This window comes from Podarcis gaigeae, assembly GCF_964106915.1.
Source record: "Podarcis gaigeae genome assembly, chromosome: 10".
In the NCBI taxonomy this organism is placed as follows: Eukaryota; Metazoa; Chordata; class Lepidosauria; order Squamata; family Lacertidae; genus Podarcis; species Podarcis gaigeae.
The window spans coordinates 17,452,035-17,474,597 of NC_139686.1; the positions used below are offsets into that span (position 1 = coordinate 17,452,035).

Below are 22,563 nucleotides of genomic sequence, written 5' to 3' on the forward strand. Positions count from 1 at the left end.
ACAGGGTAGATGCATTGTGGTGAATATCATGTGATATTGGTTTAAATAACCAACAGTGACTGTGCTAGATCAACAGTAAACAGTAATGTGAACACACCATAACTTCTTAGTTAAATTAATCTGGCCTATCTAACCTACATTAATTCCTTTGTCCATATCACTTTAAAAAAATCAGAAAAGGGTTTGGAGGTGGAGCATTATCCATGTCAGACAGTAAGGTAGACTGCCTTGCCACACCTGAAACTGGTATTTGACTATGCACATGCCACTCCACCTGCGACACTAGCAAACCAGCTACAACTGATGGTTTCTAAGAAGCATTATGAGGTAAAAGCTCTGCAGATAGAGAATCCACTAAGGATTCCTTAATGATTCTGCATAGTAGTAGCAGGGATATCAGACACACTAGGCAAAGTCTGTTACTGCCCCATAACATGATTGATCCCAGAAAGGGAGTGGGGTGGCTCTTTAAAGTCATAAAACTCATTCTCCTCATAGGAGGAACGGGGAGAAACCATAAACTGCCCAGTTCAGTTGCAGTTATCAAGCATATATTGCATCTCAGTTATGTGGCTGTTCCGTGAGCTCCTAGTTGGAATAGGAGAACCCAGTGGGTAGGGTGTGATTCTGCTTCTTCATTGCATGTGGGTCTTTTTTCAATCCCTGAGCCGTGTGTGTGTGTGTGTGTCAGAGAGAGAGAGAGAGAGAGAGCGCGCACTGAATGCATGCATGTAAGCAAGAGACGGAAAAAAGAATGTAATGTAATGTGTTTAAATGTGAGTATAAATTTGCAATAAATGATCTCAACAATCATGACAGCTAGAATCTCTATAAAAAACACTCCCTATTTTCAGGTATTCACAACATAACTGAGCTGGAGGTTCCCTCAAGCAGCTTTCAAATAAGATATTCCACACATAAGTTACTAGTATCAATCCATAGTGGCAAGTCAAGATAAAAATACCAAATGGCTTTAAGGGTACCAGCTCTTAATCAATTAAAAGTTTTTACAAACTTTACAAACATGTATGCTGCTACCCTTCTCTCTTTGGCAAGAGTACCACAATCTCAGGAACCCAGTAACTCACAAACAATCCTCTTCCCCAAACCCACCTCAATTTGGCTTCCAGAACATTCTCCATTTCACTCCAAAGCATGCCAGCTACTGAAGGGTTAATTTAATTAGCCCTGTGTGTGCTCAAGGAATTAAAAGCAACTTTATTTCATTATTAAATAGTCAATCAAGTAATCTCTGTATCTGATTAGTACTATAATGAAATGAAGTCTTCCAGGTCAAAGCTGTCATTCCAATCAGGAGGCAGCCCATTTTCAGGAAGGAAAAGCAAGCAGGGTTTTTATAAGCTCCAGCTTTGGATCAGGATGAAGGAACAAGGAGCAGAGAAACTCACTTGTTTTCATACCACATGCGTCTACATTACATTAATAATGGAACAGCATCAACACCACCCTTTTCCTCATTCCGCATAGATGTATCCTTTGCCCTTAACTGTTTGGCTACGTTTTGGGTGGTCCTACAAGACTAACTCCAGACCAAGCCAACTGCATAAAAGTGTGTTCCACGTTCTACAGATTGATGAGAACCCTGGACTGTAGAATACAGTGTCAAAATAATATGGCACTTTCTGTGGAATCTGAAATCCCAGTTCTCAATTTTTAAAAATGATTATTTTTAGTATTTATGCTTCCAAAGGAAAATATGGAGACCTTTTGCTAAAAGTTTACTAATCAATGTGAGATGGAGCAAACTCTAATTCAATATGGGTCAAAGTCCCTAGCTCCAGTGTATTACAAACCAATTGCAACGATAGAATCATAAATCTGTAGAGTTGGAAGGGATTCCAACAGCAATCTAGTCCAACACTCTGCAATGAGGGAACAAAAGCATCCATGACAGAAGGCCATTCAACCTGTGTTTTAAAAACCTCCAGTCCATCACCTTCCAAGAGAATCTGTTCCACTGCTGAACAGCACTTAATGTCAGAAAGTTCTTCCTGATGTTTAATCAAAATCTCTCCTTTCAGGTAACTTGAAGCCATTGATTTGGGTACTAGCCTCTGGAGCGGGAGAAAACAAGCTTGCTCCATCTTCCATGTGTGATGGAAAAGTTTGTTTCCCCATGCCAGAAAAGGGTTAGTGTATGGCAGCCTCTGATTGGCCAAGGTTCCAGGAGGGGGAGTTGAAAAGGAGATGATTTGGAGAGACAGTGAGTTTTGGAGGGAGTGTTGGGAGGAGGTTTTGGAGTAGGTTGGAATTGAAAGTGGGAGAATAGGTAGGAAGATAGGGAGTGAGAATTGGTTCTGGGTAGAAACATCCACTCTGAGTAAAATATCACAAGCTAGAGAAAGGAGTCTCTGAGCTTGGTGTGAAGGACAGTGTGTAAGAGTAATTAGGCCAGGAATTACCACATTTTTCGCTCCATAAGACGAACCTGACCATAAGATGCACCTAGTTTTTCAAGGGAGAATGCAAGGAAAAAAATATTATTTAAAGGGCAGAGCCTGCATGCATCCCAGGCTCTGCTCAGCACTCCCTTTCACAAGCCGCGTGGAGCGTGTGTGCGGCGCTTGCAGGCTTTTCCCCGAGGAGGGAGAAGGGCACTCTTTAAAGGGAGTACTGAGCAGAGCCTCCCGCTTGCCTTGGCTCCATAAGACGCACACACATTTCCCCTTACTTTTTAGGAGGGGGAAAGTGTGTCTTATAGAGCGAAAAATACGGTAACTGGGAGGCTGAGGCTGAGACAAGAGAAGTAGAAGCTGTACAGTTTACTTAGGTCTCATCCCAGTCAGGAAGGGATAGATTATTTTAGTAAGAGAAGACTCCCAAACCAGTGAAACCTTGGGTCTATTACTTGGAGTACCTCAGGAGTAGGGTTGTCAAAGGGGTGTGTAACTGACAGAAAGTAGCACCTTTAAGAACCAAAGTATTAAGTGTGAAACAACTGAGAAAACCTTGAAGTGAACTAACATTGTAAACTGAAGTATCCTAAGTTTTATCCACTCGTGTCATAAACTTCCTTGTTAAATAAAATCGTTATTGTTTATTAGAGCAAATCCTGCCTGAAACTCCAAATTATTAAGTTTTACCTCACGCAAGTCCCCCACAAGATAATCTGGGGTAGTATGCAGGAATTCGTGGGATTGGTATTCTGTGAGTTGGGTGCACACTCTATTTTTAAGAGAGAGGACGGGCCCAACAGTGCCAGGGGGGAAAGTGCCATTGCGCCATGTGACAGTTCTTCAGATATTTGAAGATGGCTTTCATATCTCCTCTCCTTGGTTTCCAGACCTTTTATCATCTTGGTTGCACTCCTTTGCACACGTTTCAGCTTGTTGGTATCCTTCTTAAACTGTGGCACCCTGAACAGGATACAGTACACCAGGTGTGGTCTGACCAAGGCAGAAAAGAACGGAACTATTACTTCCCTTTATTGAGACACTATACTTCCGTTGCAGCCTAGAATAGCATTAGCTTTCTTTGCTGCTACAGTGGTGCCCCGCAAGACGAATGCCTCGCAAGATGAAAAACCCGCTAGACGAAAGGGTTTTCAGTTTTTCGATGCGCTTCGCAAGACGAATTTCCCTATGGGCTTGCTTCACAAGACGAAAACGTCTTGCGAGTCTTGCATTTTTTTCGCTCCCCCCTTTTTTCTAAGCCGCTAAGCCGCTAATAGCCGCTAATAGTGCTAATCCGCTAATAGGGTTGCTTCGCAAGACGAAAAAACTGCTAGACGAAGAGACTCGCGGAACGGATTATTTTCGTCTTGCGAGGCACCACTGTACATCACACTGTTGACTTGTGTGAAGCTTGAGGTCTACGAAGACCCCTAGATCCTTTTCATATGTATTACTGACAAACCAGGTGTCCCCCATCTTGTGCAGCTGGTTCTTCCTGTCCAAGTTTTGAACTTTACACTTGTCCCTATTGAAATTCATCTTGTTAGTTTTGGCCCACTTATTCAATCTGTTAATATCATATTGAATCCTGATTCTGTATTCTGAAGCAGTAGTTACCCCTCCCAGTTTGGTGTTATCTGCAGATTTGATAAGCTTCCCCTCAATTCCTTCTTCCAAGTTGTTTATAAAGACATTGAGCAACCACAGGCCCAGGGCAGAACTCTGTGGCACCCCACTTGTCACTTTTTTCCAGGATGATGAGGAACCGTTAGTGAGCACTCTTTGGGTCCAGCTACAAATCCACCTAACAGTGACCTTGTCCTGCCCACATATTACCAGCTTCTCTGCAAGAATAGCATGGGGGACTTTGTTGTTGTTGTTGTTGTTGTTGTTGTTAATAATAATAATAATATTTCTCCAATCTCAATCTATGATAAAAAACTTAATAAATCATGGGCATTTGGAGCAGGGGAATCCCCACATATTTAACGCAAACAAATGCATGCATAATTTGCCTAATTTATTCCAGTCACAGAATTGGAGTTGTCTAGGTGCAGAACTATAATCTACTATCTCATTCCTCCCTCTTCTTGCATAGCATAATTCCCAAACCTAGGGCGAAGCCAGTGAATAAACCTATTAAGTATATGGGGCATGACTGCCACCCATGTGGGAAAGGAGTTATACAAAGCCATTATAGCACTCAGAAGGAAGCCAGAAAACAGACCTCTCCACGCCCCCTGCCCCGCATGCCATTCGCTCTCTCATGTCATACAGTGTTATTTCCAGCCTGAGGGAAAGTGCAAATCAGCAGCTGTCACACTGAGGCAGGGTCTCAGTGTGCCCTCCTCCTCTGTCTTTCACCAGGGATTTTGGATCTAAATGACCCATTACAGTTTTAACACAGCTGCAAGAAGTGGGACACTTCTACACAGCATGACTGAGTGGTTGGGGGTGGGGAGCGGAGGAAGGGGAAGGGGAAGAAGAGAAAAAGACTACGCTTCATCTTCTCCAAAGACACTAGTTCTATACAGCTTATCTTGCTGACTGATATTTCCCAGCCTTGTCCCTAACATTTACATCAGAAAAGTAAATGTGATCAGTTCATGTAAACAGCTCAGGTTCCTAGTAATACTAGGTTATCAATTCATATTTTACAAAGAGTATTTCTAAATAATGCCCTCTCAACATCTCATGCCAAATACTGGTACTTGGTGGGCCTCAATCCTAAAATCACTGACCCACAAGTCTGCCCCCAAAAGCTCAATAGTCTGGATCCAAATAACTCACTTCAAAAGCAGAAACCACTTCTGTTCACAAATCAGGGACAAGGGGATACTATTTCCCCCCAAATGCAGCACCTGTGCCCCTCAACATCCAACAGTTCCTCAACTGTGATTTGCATTTTTAAGAGGGCATGGAAGGATTAGATGGGGGCAACAGCTCATGCAGCAGGAACTATGGTATTCGGATCCATGCCACTGTAGCTTATGCACATACCAGTGTTAAACTTCTTCCTCCACTACTGCTCAGAAATGTAGGGTGCTGAGGAGCAATTAACTCTGGGCTTAACTGCATGTTCGGAGGCTACAAATAACTGACTGTCCTTGCAGACTCAGGCCACATCATGCAAAGCTTTTAAGCAACTAGCTATCACATAGCTAGGCTATTTGTCATGTGAATCCAACCAGCAATACGCTGAACAAGGCTAAATGAGATCTAAGGAAGCAACATTCTCATTAATTCAGAAAAGGAAATACACACACTAATATTTCATCCCTTAAATTGTGTTATCAAAGTAGATGTTATTAAGTATATAGACTGACATAGCCTTTTACTGATGTCTAAGAAATTCAAAAGACATCCATATTAGGACAGCACAATAAAAGCCAGAAAATCACAGCTCAGTGTTAGTAAGTTCATCCTTCTCACTTACCAAAGCTTTTCATTTTCACATATCTATTATGGAAACAATGAGGATTACTCAGCACAATTCTGTCCCTGAGGTCCTTCACGCATGACCCTGATGTATGAGTTTGTGGGTCACAAAATTGACAGGAGTGAACCATAAGCTGGTGTGCCTTTCTCACAACACACAGAACCTTCAACGGCCTGTTTTGCATGTAACACTAAGCACGGTTTATTTAACAAACCAAGTTAACCACGAGTTGTCCCAAAGATGACAAACCATGGCTTGTCTTTCCAAAATTGTATTTGTTTTCTAGCTGCTCTTACCTTGGGCCTTTGTAACTTAGTGAGTGTCAGGGGTGGCCAAACCATGGCTAAGGAAGGGTGTTGGGAGACACACATAATGCCAAACCAAACCACCAAAGTTCATAAGCCAACAACAAACCATGGCTTCAGATCATGGACTGCTGGCAATAAACAAAGCATACTTAAACCACTTGGCAAGAGTCTGCACATAACCCTAAGACAGAGTTTAATAAAGCATGACTTAGCAATATGCGTGAACCAAGCCAATACATGCATTGACTACACAAGTAAGCCTTAATGCATAATCCATCCACCATTAAAAAGGGGTGGTGGGCCTTGTTTTATTATAAGACTTTTATGTGTAGTTAGAGAGACCACCAGCCTTACACACCTGGCCTCTCTAAATAAACCTGTCCCCTCTGTATAGCACCCTCTGTTCAGAAAGTTTACAAAAAAAAAACTTACCCTTCCTTGTAAAACAGCAACAAATACCACAAAGTAAGGCCCACAGTGCCTTTAGATTTCATACGCAAACTAGTTTGTCAGCAAGCACCTCTGTATTTCCCTCGATGAGTGGCAATGCTGTTTTAGTCTCAGCTATGAAATTGAAATAGGCTATTTCATTATCGGTGGGACGCAGGTGGCGCTGTGGGTTAAAGCCTCAGCGCCTAGGACTTGCCAATCGAAAGGTTGGCGGTTCGAATCCCTGCGGCGGGGTGCGCTCCCGCTGCTCGGTCCCAGCGCCTGCCAACCTAGCAGTTCGAAAGCACCTCCGGGTGCAAGTAGATAAATAGGGACCGCTTACCAGCGGGAAGGTAAACGGTGTTTCCGTGTGCGGCTCTGGCTCGCCAGAGCAGCGATGTCACGCTGGCCACGTGACCCGGAAGTGTCTCCGGACAGCGCTGGCCCCTGGCCTCTTGAGTGAGATGGGCGCACAACCCCAGAGTCTGTCAAGACTGGCCCGTACGGGCAGGGGTACCTTTACCTTTACCTTTTTATTTCATTATCAGCTTACCTAGTCTCAGACTTCCTATGTGTGGATATGCTAGAAAGATAATTCACCATTTTTATTTTGGAAAACTTTTCAAAACTCAAGCCTGAGCTTCTAGAGGGGAAGCAGGAAACAAATGTAACCAACAAATAAAAGTTACACTGCAAGGCTGGGAAAACAGTTGCCATTAATTCCTCTATTATCTTTTAACAATATTCACATAAGGAGGTAATGGGGAAACCACTGTAGATTATCTCTACTCATCAGACAGTAGGCACAAATAAATGTGATACATGAATAAAACATGGAAGAGAGGCAACAGCATTTATTTCACACTCACAGACACCTTGGCACTACAAACGGGTAAGAGAGGAACTTCTACCACCTTTTCTTCAACACAGAGTTTGAGGGCCCATCCATGAACAAGATCAATAGCAAACAACTAACCTCATAGTCACAAACTTTGTGGATTTGTCTTTTGATTCATGCCTACTTTACAAGTATCAGAGACTAATTGGTGTTTTATAATATATATTTTATTCACACTTATATAAAGGCTGGCCATAGGTGGAGGTTTCACAGCTTAAACCAATTCAAACAGAAATTCTCTCCAATCCAGTTTCACTGGGGTGGGGTGTCAGGATCCAGCCCCCAAGAAATCCTACAGCTCTGATCTTTTTCTCAGATTGTCTCAGTGTAACCTTCAGCTTCTTCATAAACAGCTTCTTCATAAACAGCAGGGAGGGGGAAGCAAGGAAGAAAGACATACAGTAGTACCTCGGGTTAAGTATTTAATTCGTTCCGGAGGTCGGTACTTAACCTGAAACTGTTCTTAACCTGAAGCACCACTTTACCTAATGGGGCCTCCTGCTGCTGCCACGCCGCCACGCTGCAATTTCTGTTCTCATCCTGAAGCAAAGTTCTTAACCTGAAGCACTATTTCTTGGTTAGCGGAGTCTGTAACCTGAAGCGTATGTAACCCGAGGTACCACTGTATCCCCATCCAGGATGATAGGGATATGAGAACTGCGGGAGAAAGACATGCAAATAAAGCTAAATTATGATTTAGGATTACATTCAAACATGTTATTTGGCCAACCAAATATGAATTATCAGGTTTACAATGCCTCAAAGTATCATCAATTAGCTAGGAACATTATCAACAGCAACCACTATTACACTGCTCCTCAATATGCAACTGGTACTAGCAATAGTAAAGCTGATGACTTCAGACTGCATATTTAGAGACAGGGTACCACTAAAGCCAGTGTGACAAAACAAAAAAAGTAAAAAATATACAACATTAGGAAATGAAAGACAGATACAAGAATCTTGGAAACAAAATGATTTATTCTTCTAAAGATTCCCACTATAGCTCCCAACAGCATAATTTATTCAATATAGAAATTAAAAGATAATATGACACTAATGCATTGTTACAACTGCCCGTGAAGAAAACACATTTAAAAATAAGAGATCGCCAAGCTCCTTTGATCCTTTCCAAATGTCAGTTAATTTTAAATGTAAAGCATCCTGCAATGCACTGCAATTAAAACAGACAAACCCATATCATTCCTCTCAAGGTTTATTTAATTAACATTCAGCAGCACAAACAAACTACTGTTTCCTACTGATGTATGGGATTCCATCCTATCCAATTACTTTGTTCTATATCCTGTTGCATAACTAAGGAATACCTAGATAACATAAAAGTAAATGAAAAAGGAACTCCTGAATAATATTGTTCATCCTGGGAATACCAGGTAATACAAACGACAACAATACATCAAGTTAAAAATATTATGTTTTTTTACCCAACTTGTACCATTTATGTGTGGGAAAAACCACATCTACACATATAGAAGAATAAGATGGTATAATGGTCTATCATATAGTCTTTGCCTGCACAATGTGACCAAAGCAAAATACACCACATCATGCATGTATGATGCCAAACCTTTAAGAACCTGCTGGTTGTGACAGTTTAGCAGGTAGCAAAAACAAGCATGATTTACAGCACCAAGTCCCATCAAGCACAAAGAAGCTTACTCTCAAGTAAGTGGGTATGGAATTGTAGCCTGATTCTTTAGGTTGTGTTAAGCTATTATAAGGCTGCTACTTTATCCCTTTCTCTTAGTAAACACATATCTTGTCCCAACCAACCCCTACACAAAGAATGGCCAAATACCAGAACAGCATACAGATCTGGACAGGAAGTGTAGCAAACAAATAATCAGAGGTGAGGGAAGAACTTTAGTTTCCAGATGCCACAGACACTGTTGTCACAACTTTTTGATTCATTGTGAAATGTTAACTATCTTCAGCATTCTCATTTCCCTTACAAATTGAATTATTACGGGGGGGGGGGGGAGTCAGAGAAAAGATCTGTGCAAACTTGCAGGGTGGTGTGTTTTGTTTTGTTTTGTTTTGTTTTGTTTTGTTTTGTTTTGTTTTGAAGAAACTTCTTGGTCTTAACCTTGATTCTTCAATCAGAGCTTCTACATAGAATGGCCAAAAGCAAATGCATTTTTATGGAGGTAATCTCTCTAACAAACATATACCCCTACAAAACAAAAAAATTCCTTCCAGTAGCACCTTAAAGACCAACTAAGTCAGTTCTTGGTATGAGCTTTCGTGTGCATGCACACTTCTTCAGATACACACTTCTTCAGATATACCCCTACAGTTTCTCAAGCTACGAAATCCAAAAATAGACTACATTCTTCATTGTTTCTTATGCAACTGTTATACACAGGACTACCATTAATGGTTCAGGTCATTCTGACAATTCGAAATAAAATCAACTCCTCAGTAGAATTCTAACTCTTCTTAAATCCAGTTGTTCCAAAGCACAATTTCTACCATATCTTGTTAAAGTAACTTTACTTTTGAAAAGTAAAATTGAATGAAAAATGCACAACTTCAGAATGGTGTTTGTATTCTGGCAACTTTGAGTAACAAACAAGATCCGGTAATAATCATCAATTTGCTTAGCAAGTGTTCTGTCTCTTTAAACAAGGGATTTAAGAAAAATGCCTAATTACAGAGGTACCCCATCTAGCATAATCTGCTAACTTACCAACTTTGCAAAGGAACCAAAACGGAACTGGCCACAATAGAAAGGAGACTTGCTACAGTGAATAGATCTGTTAAATTAACACATTTTCTGTCAACCAAATCAGCTGCCTCTAGTGCCATTGTTATTGAAACAATGGAGACCCCAGGAATGGGCAGCCATTAAAAGGAACAAGTCTACTGAAAAGGATACACTCTAAGGCAAAGGGTTTGTGTGTTTAACTGGATTCTGTACTGTAGGGAAGAAGGCTAGGCTGCATTTGCATTGTTCTCACACTCAAAAGCAGATGCAAGTGATGGTGCTGTTAATGAGGAAATTTAAAAAATTCTATCCTTCAAATGCCTTTTATAACAAAACTTTAAATCTGTATTTCTAATACAGTTATTGCTAGTTATTTGGCAGATATTAATTGCTATTTTTCCAAAGCTATTTCCTCTTAACTATGAAAGCATCTATAGACATCATGAAGGCTAGATTTCCCCCCTCCTCTATACCCCACCATACAGGGACTGAACAGATGCCAGGCATGGAGTGGCACCAATACACAATGCCATGTGGGGAAGAAGAGAAAGCCTAAGTATTAGGCTTGCTCAGTACACAAAGTTGGACTGCCTTAACCCAATTTTAACCCAATACATTATTTTTGCATTGAATTAGGGCTTGTCCAGAGTTTTGCTGCAGCAGTTGCTTAATGCTTATAAAGGAACCAAAAAACACACATCGTTTTGCTGAAAAGTATTTCCACAAGTAATACTAATTCACAATATTACATTTTACATTTCAGCTTATTAAACTTGAGATTCTTTGTCATGGCTTGAATTTCATTCTGAAATTTGAGTAATGGCACCCATCATCTCTCCCTACCAAATCCAAAGAGTTTCCCTCAGGCATTGCAGCTACGACTCAGATTGAAAGGAAAACTCACCTCACAACAGAGCAGCACATAACACAGATATCATTTGTTTATTTGATATATTGCCCATCCTTCATTGTAAATGCTTAAAAGCCTAAATGACTTAGGCCTGCAAATAATTGAAATGCCTCTTCCTTCCCTATTGGCCCTCCTAGGTGTTAAGGTTAGCAGAGGTGTAGTTTCACCTCCCTCAAAAGTTGTGGGGTGGCTCAGGAGAGGGCATTGCCCTATGGCAGCCCCCAAGCTGTGCAATTCCCTCCCAACAGAGGTGTGTCTGGCTTCTTTACTATACCATTTTCAATTAATGCTGAAGACACACCACTTTTACCCTAATCTTTCCAACACCTGAGATGTGTGTTCTCAGGCCACACCCTACTACTGTGACTATTCTGTTTTAACTGTTTTAATTCTGCATTTTAAATTCTTGTAATGCACTCTGCAAGCTGCTGCTGAAGGGCAGGTAATAAATTAAAAGTAATAATAAGATCCTAGGGTAGGTCACAGCAATTTAAAAGGCAACATTAAAAACAGTTTAAAGCAAATTACAATCATGATAGAATATGTCCTAAAATGCATTTATCAGAAATGTCAAAGGCCAGATAAAGAAGTACATCTTTAGCATAAAATGAAAACTGTATAATGAAGGTGTAATTTCACCTATCATCTGAAAACAACTAATGTGGAGGTTTATTGTATTTGTTGTATCTCAATCAGGAGGGAGTTCCATAAATGGGGTGCTGCCACAGATAATGCCCTGTCATATCACTATCTTGCCCACCACACCAGCTGACAGGATCAGATATCAAGAAAAGTATCCAGGCACTAGGTCACTTAGGCTTTGTAATAGCAACTCCTTGAATTGGGTCTGGGATCTTATTGGCAGCCAGACAATGAATGCTGTGGGACTGAAATAATCTCCAAACACCATCTTCTGAAATCATCTCTCCAGATTGGTGTGGAAGAACTAAAAAACAGTACTTCTAAGCAAGTTCCATTGTGTTCAACAGTGATTACTCCCTGATAAATGTGTGTTAAGATTGCAACCACAAACACTTTTCCAAACAATGCAGATCAAACACATATCAATACTCAGCCATGAGGAAAATATATAAAACAGTGGTTTTCAACCAGTGTGCCGTGGTACCCTGGAGTGCCTTGAATGATGGTCAGGGGTGGCGTGGGCAAGAATGGCCTCTGTCCCTCTTTCCTTCCCTCCCTCCTTTGATGCCCTCCTGCATCTCTGCCTCCCAAAGACTTGAGCAGCTTTTTATTGCAGCAGCCCCCAGCTACAAGCTCTGCAGGCAAATAGTTTGGAAACTGCAGCTGGTGCAGAATTCTGTGGCTCAGTTGCTCACAAGGACAAAAAGGATTGAGCAAATTACACCGATCCTGGCCCAACTGCACTGGCTGCCAGTTAGTTTACAGGCGAAATTCAAAGTGCTGGTTTTGACTATACGTACAGCCTTATTAAACAACTCAGGACCGGAAATACCACAAGGATCACCTCTCCTCATATGAACCAACTGCAATAATCATCTGAGGTCCTTTTTGTGTGTGTCCATGTCATGAGAGGTCCGGAGGGTGTCAACATGAGAATGGGCCTTTTCTGCAGTGGCTCTCCATTAGTAGAATGCTCTCGCCAGGAGGCTCACCTGGTGCCTTCATTACAAATATTTAGGTGCCAGACAATAGTCCTCTGTAACCAGGACTTTGGCTGATTAAACAATCTGTTTGTGAGAGGGGAGTTACTGGTTTTGTTTTGTTATATATTTTGTATTTCCATTTTGCTTCTTTATGCTGTAAACCACTCTGTGATCTTCGCTTGAAGGATGGTATACAAATTTAATAGATAATAAATAAAGCCTCCAGTCCAAACTGGTCACTACTCCAAGCACTTTTAATATATGAAGATGGCGGAGAGCCCCTAAAAGTGGGCAGCATCATGGAAGAAAGTGAAGTTAGTGTCTGCAATGTGTACATTCCCTTATTCCAATTCCCCCTGCCCCGCCACACTTCTTCCATGCATCAAAGTGAGGGAATGGTAAATACCCATTTGTGAAACTGTGCCACTCAGGTTTTCAGCTAGACTAGAAGCTTGCTGTTCACCTTGCTCCAAACCTCAGTGATCTAAGCTCAGTATTATGGGGTGGAAATTTCCCAAATGTGTACTCTCGCACACAGCTTGTACCAAGATATACATGGCCAACTTGGAACAATGCTACCTATATTTCTGTCCTCAAAGGCCTCTCCGCTACTTAACATCTTCATCATTTTAACCCATGGAAACCTGGCTCCTAAGAAATTCAATTAAATATTAAATTTCTTCAACCCCATTATCAACCAAAGCCTAGATTAGACATTGGGAAAAGTTCACTTTCTAGCTATCACAGAGCAACTTATACCAAACACCCATCAATCGCAACACATATCTGCATGCTTCCAGCTCCTTCTCCAGAGAGAACCACACAAATCCATCATCTACAGCCAAGACCTATCATATAGCCATATTTGTTCCACTTCCTAAGACAGATCCATGCTCAAATTATTTTTGTCAGACATACTTAAAACTACAATGCTTACCCATATAAAGAGATAGTTTGGCAAAACCAGACTGGTATCCAGGAATCATCTCCTTCAGGACATTTCCCAGGAGAGAGAGAGAGAGAGAGAGAACACCCCTCCTTGTTACTACCCCGTTAAAATATTTTCAAAATATCACCAGTGAACTACAGCCCAAATATGACAATACTATCCTCACACAGACTTTGGGTGCTAGGCATGTATGTTCTCTCTTACCACCAGCCTCCAGATAAAGGTTATTTACCAGCAAGAAGCCTATCTAACACCAACACAGACCCAAGTTGCAAACTCTGTGATGCAGCTCTGTCCCTGCTACAAGACTAATATTATCAGGGGTTCATTCACCTTCTCATTCTCCAATGAGATATATGCCAACAGTGTCATTCTGCTGCCAACACAGGACACTAGCTTAACACAAAAATTGGTTTCCCAGAAACCAGTGGAAAAACATTTCATTAGCCTGGGCACTCTGCTGCTGACCTCAAATTTACCATAATTAAACAAAAAGAGGTAAATGGGAGGCACTAGTGTGAAGCTGTGGAATTAGATTTCATCAGCAGATTTGATTCCATTCAATTTGAACTTTACCAGAACTCTTTCCTCCCAAATACAAATATTACATTAGCACAGCTAAGAATGCTTAGCAGCAGAAGTCTCCTGCCCGTCCCACCTCCTCTTGCCAATTTCAGGCAAGATTGTGTCCATTTGGGGCAATATCACAACTGAAATTGATGCAATTCTGCCTGAAATCACCACATATGGTGGCAGCGCTTCTCCGCCAGTGGCAGAAGTAGCAAGGCACACAGCGGAGGTAGGTGGTGTCAGCAGGAGTAGGTATGATGCTGGTGGGGCAGCAGCAGCAGCAGTGACAGCAGCAGGGCAGGGTGACATTTCATTTTCATTTCATTTCAACCTGCAGTCGGTGCTTAGCCATTCCATTAGGTCAGGCATGTCCAACAGGTCAATCATTATCTACTGATTGATCAGGGGGTGTCCCTGGTCGATCCTTGAACCCCCCGTTACTTTTCTAAGAAAAAAGGGGAAAAAGCTCAACAATTCTGGTCAATCCTCTAATGACAATGGGTAGATCACAGCCAGATATTTTTTACTGTGAGTAGATTGCAGTCTCTTGGGAGTTGGGCATGCCTGCATTAGGTTATAGGAGAGGGAGAGAGATGGGCCTGCAGTTCTCTATCAGCTCTGTTGAGAAACCAACAACTTATTGTAAGCCAGAGGGACGGAACTGTCTTATAACTGACATTTGATTTTTCAGTGACTTTCAGAGCCATTTTCAGTTGAAGAGAGGAATAAAAATGCTTCAAATAAATAAATTTTATTATCACAGAGACTACTATTGTGAATGAGCGGCTTTATTCTTATCTTGCATACATTTGGGCTCTGCATAGAAATGTCATAGACACAATTTCATGGCCTTTTCACCCATTGTTTATACCTCCCCCAATATATATGTCTGGCAACCAAGGATAACACTTTATGCTTCTGATAAACTCTAGTCCATGAAAGCATATGTCATAATAAATCTGTTCATATTGAAAGTGCTATAACTCTCTGTTGTTTATATTGACATAAGAACCATCAAAATGGTTGAGGATTGAAGTCGTACAAACTGGAGAAAGAGTAGAATAGGCAAGAGCAATGGGTCAGCAAAGTTTTATGGTAAAAATATGCCGTGTTTCAATATTGATACTGGAGGGGACAGGTAGAATGAACTAGTTGGGAAGGAGACATTACCACCAAAGGCAATCCACAAGTGATATTGTTTTCACTGGAGACCAAGACTTAACTTGTGTTCCCCAGAAGACAGACTGCTGACACAGTCTTGGATATCATTTCCAGTTTCTCAGCTAGATTAATAGGCTGTTCATATCTTTTCAATATGCTGGTACTTTGAAGTGTTCAGTTACTGGAGCTGCCTCAGAGATATACATATATGAAAAATAAATGTATAATATTATTGCACATGCAACTCCCTTATGTCCCACTGAACTTTTGACCTGGTCAATACTAAGCCACCTCCTCCCCTCCAAACCACAGCTGCGAAGTCTTGAAAAGAAGAACCCTGAGCCTTGTCAGGCAGCTGCCTCTGCTGAAGCCAGCATGGGGGCTTGGCTGTTCAACACTCTCTTCTCATAACAATGCCCAGAGCCTGGCCTGATGGATGCACTGCTTTATCTGAGCCAAACGGCTCTGTAAATCCACTCCCCTTCTTCAGCCTCTCATTACGCAATGATCCAAGAAAAAGAAAATGAAACATCTGCTTCCCAGATTCTGAGGCATACAGCTGTTGGTGGCACCCCACATCTGGAAGCATCACTTTCTTCCAGTCTAGTAAGCACAAGGTTGTAGACTGACAATGAAAAAGAGAGTTCAGGTTGCAGTGCTGAAAACCAAAGTTTTTTTCAAGTAACTTCCATGAAGAGATCTATAAAAGTTCAGACCACAGTAAAGTTCTCTTCTGTTCTTTTAGCACCACTGATTACCCCAATTCAAGCAGAGCTTATAGGCTTGCATAGATTCAGGTCTGGTAAAAATTCCAAGTGCCCTGGATATTAAGGTACCTAAAAAATGGAAATATTTACTCAGTGCCATGCAAGGCCATCATTTAAAAATGTGATGTTGATATTCAGGCATTTGAAATATTTTACCAACTCTGTTAGACATTCCCATTATTTTGGCATGTACAGTTTTTAAAAATTCAGACGGAAAGTTTTTACACCAAATTCCAATTGCTTATGCACTACCAAGGATCTCTAGCTGATGTGAAATACAGAACTTTTGTGAAATACAGAATATTTCCTTCTCTTTAGGACTTGTTTTCTGAAGGACTGTAAGATCCCAGTGAACACCAAGCATATGGGCCACTCCAAGGTTTAGGATGGTGACATTCTAATACCTTCATTTCTCTTATTTATAAATAGCACTGGAAACAAGTCAGTTTCTTGCACCATTACTCAATAATCTTCAACTAGCAGTTGTTCCACCCAACTATAGCAGAGATAGAGATGAGACTGCATGGCCCACTCCCATCAATTTCGCTAGGACCAATATTATTTGGTTCTCAGCTTCCAGAACGGACTCTTTTCTCTCACTGGCCACTGAAACAGTAATGTAACTGTGGATAATTTGTACTCTTTTTCTTTTGCAGCACATCTATTAGATTAAAAACTTGAAGGCAGAGGTTCTATTGTTTTCCTTGTTTTCCTAACTTTGTACAACAACTGGCAAACTTTCTTTTTAAAAAAAAACAAACACCTCTCTGTTAAGTATTTGTTATGTTCTAGATTCTATGTTATTAAGCACTTTATAAATAGTAATAATAACACATTCTTTTCCCTTCTGACAGTACTCATCATTAGCATTATTTATTGATTAAAAAACACAAAACTGCACAATGGGGTGCAGTACAAATATGTTATATTATTTCTGGATCCAGATATGACTCAATGCCGGGCTGAAAACCATACATGGCAACTCTCACTATGAAGAGAGAACCTGGGAAATCATTAGCTAATTGTTTTGTGGACATATCAAAACTCAGGCTGACCTGGAAAAAGGAATGTGCATTGTGGGCCTAAAAAGGATCATGAAGGTTTCTCCAGCAATGTTAGGTAAAAGATAATGTCAAGTTCTTGCTTTTCTTGCTGCAGCTCATAGAGCTCAGGAAGCTTGGCCCTTAGAAACATCTGGGACTTGGCAAGGCCATTAACCAAATTAGGTTTGCAATAATAAGGCCGATATTGTCCATCATTATTTATTTTATTATTAATATTTAAAGGTATTAATAAATCTTGATATCTCATAAAACATCGGGGAAATGTACAGCAATACAGTACACTCACAACTTACACACATTAAACTTTTGTGCATTCAGGTTTATGAGCCTGGCCAAAAAAAAGGGGGGGTTAAATGGCAGCGGAAAGGAGGTAGGCATTGGGGGGGGCACTTTGGCAATCCCACCTGCCATTGCAGCCAGTGCATTTTGACTATACACAATTTTTGTTTTAGGTGCTATCCCCAGAACATAATCCCCAAATAAGTTGCATGCTTACTGTATGTAATCAATAAAAATGAGAATAATAAATAAAAACAGTACAAAATAATCATTAACTGATTTTAAACAGCTTGCATAGGCCTATCAGCAGTGAAACATAAAAAATAAAGAGTCTTCAAGAGATACCTGAATGTCAAAGGCCAGGATGCTTGCCAAATCCCTACTGGAAGAGCATTCCATAGCATGGGACAGGTGACACTAAATGCCCAGCTTCTGGTTGAGACCAATCAGGCCTCTGTAACATGGAAGACAACTAACAGTGCTCCTCTGAATGATCTCATTGATTGAACTGGGATAGAAAGGCTCTGGTGGTCCTTAAGGTATCCTGGACAAGTTGTTCAGGGCTTTATATATCAACACAAGAACCTTGAACCTTGTGTGGTAGCTTTTGAGCAGCCAGTAAAGGCATGTTACCAGAGGTGGCCACCTGCCTCCATCAGCAATCTAGTCACTATCTAGAGAATTCTGTACTAGCTGGAGCTTCAGGCCCAGGCCAAAGGGCAGCCACACAGATTACATTACAGCCTCAAGGTTACCAATGCATAGACTACGATGACCAAGATATCCCACTCAAGATACAGCTGGCATACCAGACAAAGCTGGTAAAAGGCAGTCCTAGTCACTGGTCAGTTAGGCAGCTAATGACACATATGTATCCAGGAGTATCCACTCTTCAGAGGGAGTGCAACCTGAACAGGCTACTTACTGCCCTATCTTTGAGACATGGGAAGCAGAGAGCTTCTGCTTTTCCAAGAATGAAACTCAGTTTATTAGCCCTCATCTAATCTACCACTGCATTAAGGCACTGATCCAGAGCTTGCACAGCCTCTCCTGATCCAAATATTAAGGAGAGACAGAGCTGTATGTCAGGCATAGACAAACTCGGCCCTCCAGATGTTTTGGGACTACAACACCCATCAGCCCCAACCACTGGTCCTGTTAGCTAGGGATGATGGGCGTTGTAGTTCCAAAACATCTGGAGGGCCGAGTTTGCCTATGCTTGCTGTATGTCATCAGTGTACTGACGGCACCATGCTTCAAAACCTTTAATGACCACCTTCATACAAATGCTAGAGAGCATTGCGGACAAAATGGTGTCCTGCAGAAACCCATCCCATACAGTTACAGATAGGTGTTGGTGTGCCATAGTCAAAACAAAAAAAAAAAATTCCTTCCAGTAGCACCTTAAAGACCAACTAAGTCAGTTCTTGGTATGAGCTTTCGTGTGCATACAGCTCCCAAGTTAAAACAGTAACTTCATCACATACAGCTCCCAAGTTAAAACAGTACAACGTATCATCAGAGATCTACAACCTCTCCTGGACAATGACAGTTCTCTTTCTCAAGCTCTGGGAGGAAGACCTTTCATTGCCTACAGACAGCCACCCAGTCTTAAACAACTCCTAACCCACAATAATACTACAACCAGACCTAACACGGACACTGGCACCAGAGCCTGCAATAAACCCAGATGCCAACTTTGCTGCCACATACACCCGGACAACACCATTACTGGCCCCAACAACATCACACATACCATCTCGGGACTATTTAATTGCTCATCGTCTAACATTGTGTATGCCATCAAATGCCAACAGTGTCCTTCAGCTCTCTATATTGGACAAACAGGCCAGACCTTACGCCAAAGAATAAACGGACATAAATCGGACATCAGGAATCACAAGACAGAGAAACCAGTAGGAGAACACTTCAATCTCCCAGGACATTCTATACAAGATCTCAAAGTAGCTGTTTTACTACAAAGGAATTTCAGAGTCGTCAACAGGCTCATCACAGCTATCTGCCAACCACCCATTCCCACCACCCTTCTGAGTAATACCCCTCCCCACCTTCTCACTATATAGAAGGGTCTGGAAACTTCTGTTTCAGTGTATCTGAAGAAGTGTGCATGCACACGAAAGCTCATACCATCCCATACAGTTGATCTAGGAGTGGTCAACGGTATCAAAGGCCACTGAGAGATCAAGTAAGTATAATAGTGTCATTTGATATTCTTATCCATCAGGGTGATCAAATCTGATGCAGTTTCCAAACCAGGGCTAAACACAAATATAAATAATCAGTGTCATCCATCAGCACTTGCAGTTGCTCCACACATTCTTTTTCCACCTCCCTCCCAAAGGAGAATATATTTAATTTCTGACAGAAAAAATACATAGGGCTGCAATGTAAATTACATGATTGGTCAAATAATTTCAACTGGACACCTAATAGCTAACTGTTTTATAACAACTGTTAAACTAATGCCTCCCTTCTTGCTCGCTCTTCTAGTCATGATGTACATCCAGCAACTCAATTTCCTGTGTAACTCATACTGAAAGCAGAAGTAACTCCAAGCATGGAATTTGGAATACACAGTACATTATCTCTGTGTATCAACAGACAGAATATGAGGAGGAAAAGGAACAAACCCGGTCAAAATATATCCTTCCTTCCTGTTCGTTATTCTTGTTAATCAGCTTTTTATCCTCAACATGTACCTGTGCCCTGTTCTTCCTGGAAAGGGGGATCAGGATCTTGGCCATGATTTTTAAAATAATAACTTAAGTCTCTTCAACTACGTCAATAGTGATAATTACTGTCTATTGTTTTACAAGTCTATTGCCTAATCTTCAAGATGTATACTTCTAACAACATAAAAGTGAGAATTAATCCAATAAATTGTTGATGTGCCAAGACATATGATAGTTTCAAGACTGCCATCCAGACTAAAGGGGCTAAAGCTTCCGTTCAAAGCACACTTACCAGGAAGTAAGTTTTACTGAATACAGGGAAGCTTACTCTTGAATAAAATGCACAGGATCAGACTGTCTGCCTATGCTCTTTTGCATTTTCAGCACTTAAATTACCTAGAAGAGAAGGAATAATGGCTGTGCCAATAAGGGCCACAGAAATTTTCTGTCTATCTGCTGTATCAGCTATGCCAAAGTATCCACAAAGACAAGACTGTTAAGGAGTTTGTCATCTGAAAAACCGTAGAAGCAGAAACAATCCAAGTTCAGGAGCAAGTGTATGTTACTCATTTGTGCTGCCCAAGCTCTATGTGAAGCTTCATTATTTTTTTAGCTGTGGCATCTGAAGCAAGGTGGTAAGGAACTGTTTCCATGGGGCCTGGAAAGACCATACGCATCCATCAGGCCTGCTGGTCCTGTGCCAGGACCATCTTCTAGGTAAGGAGATGGGTTTGAGTGATGTCAGCTTCTGCCATTGATTCAATAACTTTACAGGGTTAAAACAAATGTGGTTCTTGTGTTTGTTACACAACACTGAAAATACAGGCATCAACAGAAGACTGAAATTTAAGTTACTAAAAAAAGAACATGGCAGACACAATTGGTAGTCTAGAGATGATTTTGTTGTTAGAATGGGTTCTTGCTCTTCCACACACACATCATCCCCTATTTCTGAGAATACAGTTTGACCTCAAGTATGACAAGCTTCAGATAGAATGGGGACATATATCCTGTGCCCCAAGCCTGATGTGGTCATGGAACTGCCACTTAGATGGAGGCATAACTGCTGGTACTATGGACTGCCATTCAATGGAAAATCCATAGTGACACTAAGGTGGATCCTCTAGGGAAAAAATCTGCATGTCAAAAGAGAAACAAAAGAAGAGGAGAATGTCAAAAACTCTAAAGAGACCATCATGCTAAGCCTTTAGATATAAAGTGCTCAGCATCCAAAGCTAGTGTAAATGGTTGGGTTATCACCCAAACATTGGTCATTCTATTTAACTCTGCTTCTGTCTGTCAAATGTTCATAATCTCTTGTATTATAGAAATCTCTAAGGACCAATTCATATAACTGTGGCACCACAACAAATAGAAAAGCTACTGAACATAACAAATATACAAAGGACAGGTTCTCTGTTTCATCGAGTGAATCCACTATCAGCTTCACATGTTCATTATGGTTAAGTCATTGGAGCTTACAAGTCCTTGTAAAGTGATAAAATGTTTGAGCATATAATCAATAAAATCACTCTTTGCCAATATTTTCAATGTCTTTAATAAATACCGCATTTAATATAAATATTCCTAAGTGTAAAAAAAGTGCTTCATTCAAATGTTGTTTAACATAAATGGAGTGGGGGAGACATTTCAGAAAAAAGCTGTTTTTATTGACATCCCTCTTCCTATGATGGAGGAAATCATACAAATTGCTCTGTGCAAAATGCTTCTCTCCTGACACCTGTAGCCATAGTGGAGAGTTGCAAAAGGGGAAAGTGCTGTCCACAGCTGTAATCCCTGTGGTAGATTAAAACAATGCTGAAGGATATTCCAGACTTTTTATCACTTTACTGGCCCTTTGTTCCTGTCCAACTATAGCACAAAAGTACAAATGGTTGCACCCTCAGCAGTCCATGTTGTGAAGAGTCACAAGAGATTCAATGTACAAGCAATGATGTCAAGTAGAAGTTTTGACATTTATTTTGTCAGCCTCCTTTCTGAAGTTTGAACCCATATGGGACTCCCATGTTTAGAGGGGAAATGGAATTCACCAACCTACCCTGCAGTGTTTCTCTGCCTTCCATCTATCTTTTTACCATCTGTCCTGTCTATAGATTTTCCAGGGGGGGGGGGGGTCACGTTCCCAACAGGCTCTTCCTACCCCTTCCTACTCTTCCATTTCCCCCAGATGTGACCCGATTTAGAAGCCATTGCATAAAGTTTATGCAATTATGCCTCTGTCTCACTTATTTTCAGTGATAACAAACTTCTATTTCATGTCCCACCAAAAAAAGAAAAGAGATTCTTATACCCTTTTTACTTCTTGCCA

General features: G+C 41.0%; 2 protein-coding genes across 4 annotated transcripts in view; both read right to left on the minus strand.

The window, feature by feature from the left end:
* The window catches only part of LOC310826186 (tigger transposable element-derived protein 1-like), a 1,677,490-nt gene that overhangs the window by 984,523 nt on the left and 670,404 nt on the right, over positions 1 to 22,563 (minus strand). The window contains exon 2 of the mRNA XM_083700905.1: positions 5,582 to 5,633. The gene's annotated coding sequence lies outside the window, so the exon portion shown is untranslated. The remainder of the gene's footprint in view (positions 1 to 5,581; positions 5,634 to 22,563) is intronic.
* CECR2 (CECR2 histone acetyl-lysine reader) overlaps positions 1 to 22,563 on the minus strand; it is a 117,418-nt gene that overhangs the window by 90,318 nt on the left and 4,537 nt on the right. The gene's annotated exons all lie outside the window — the stretch shown is intronic.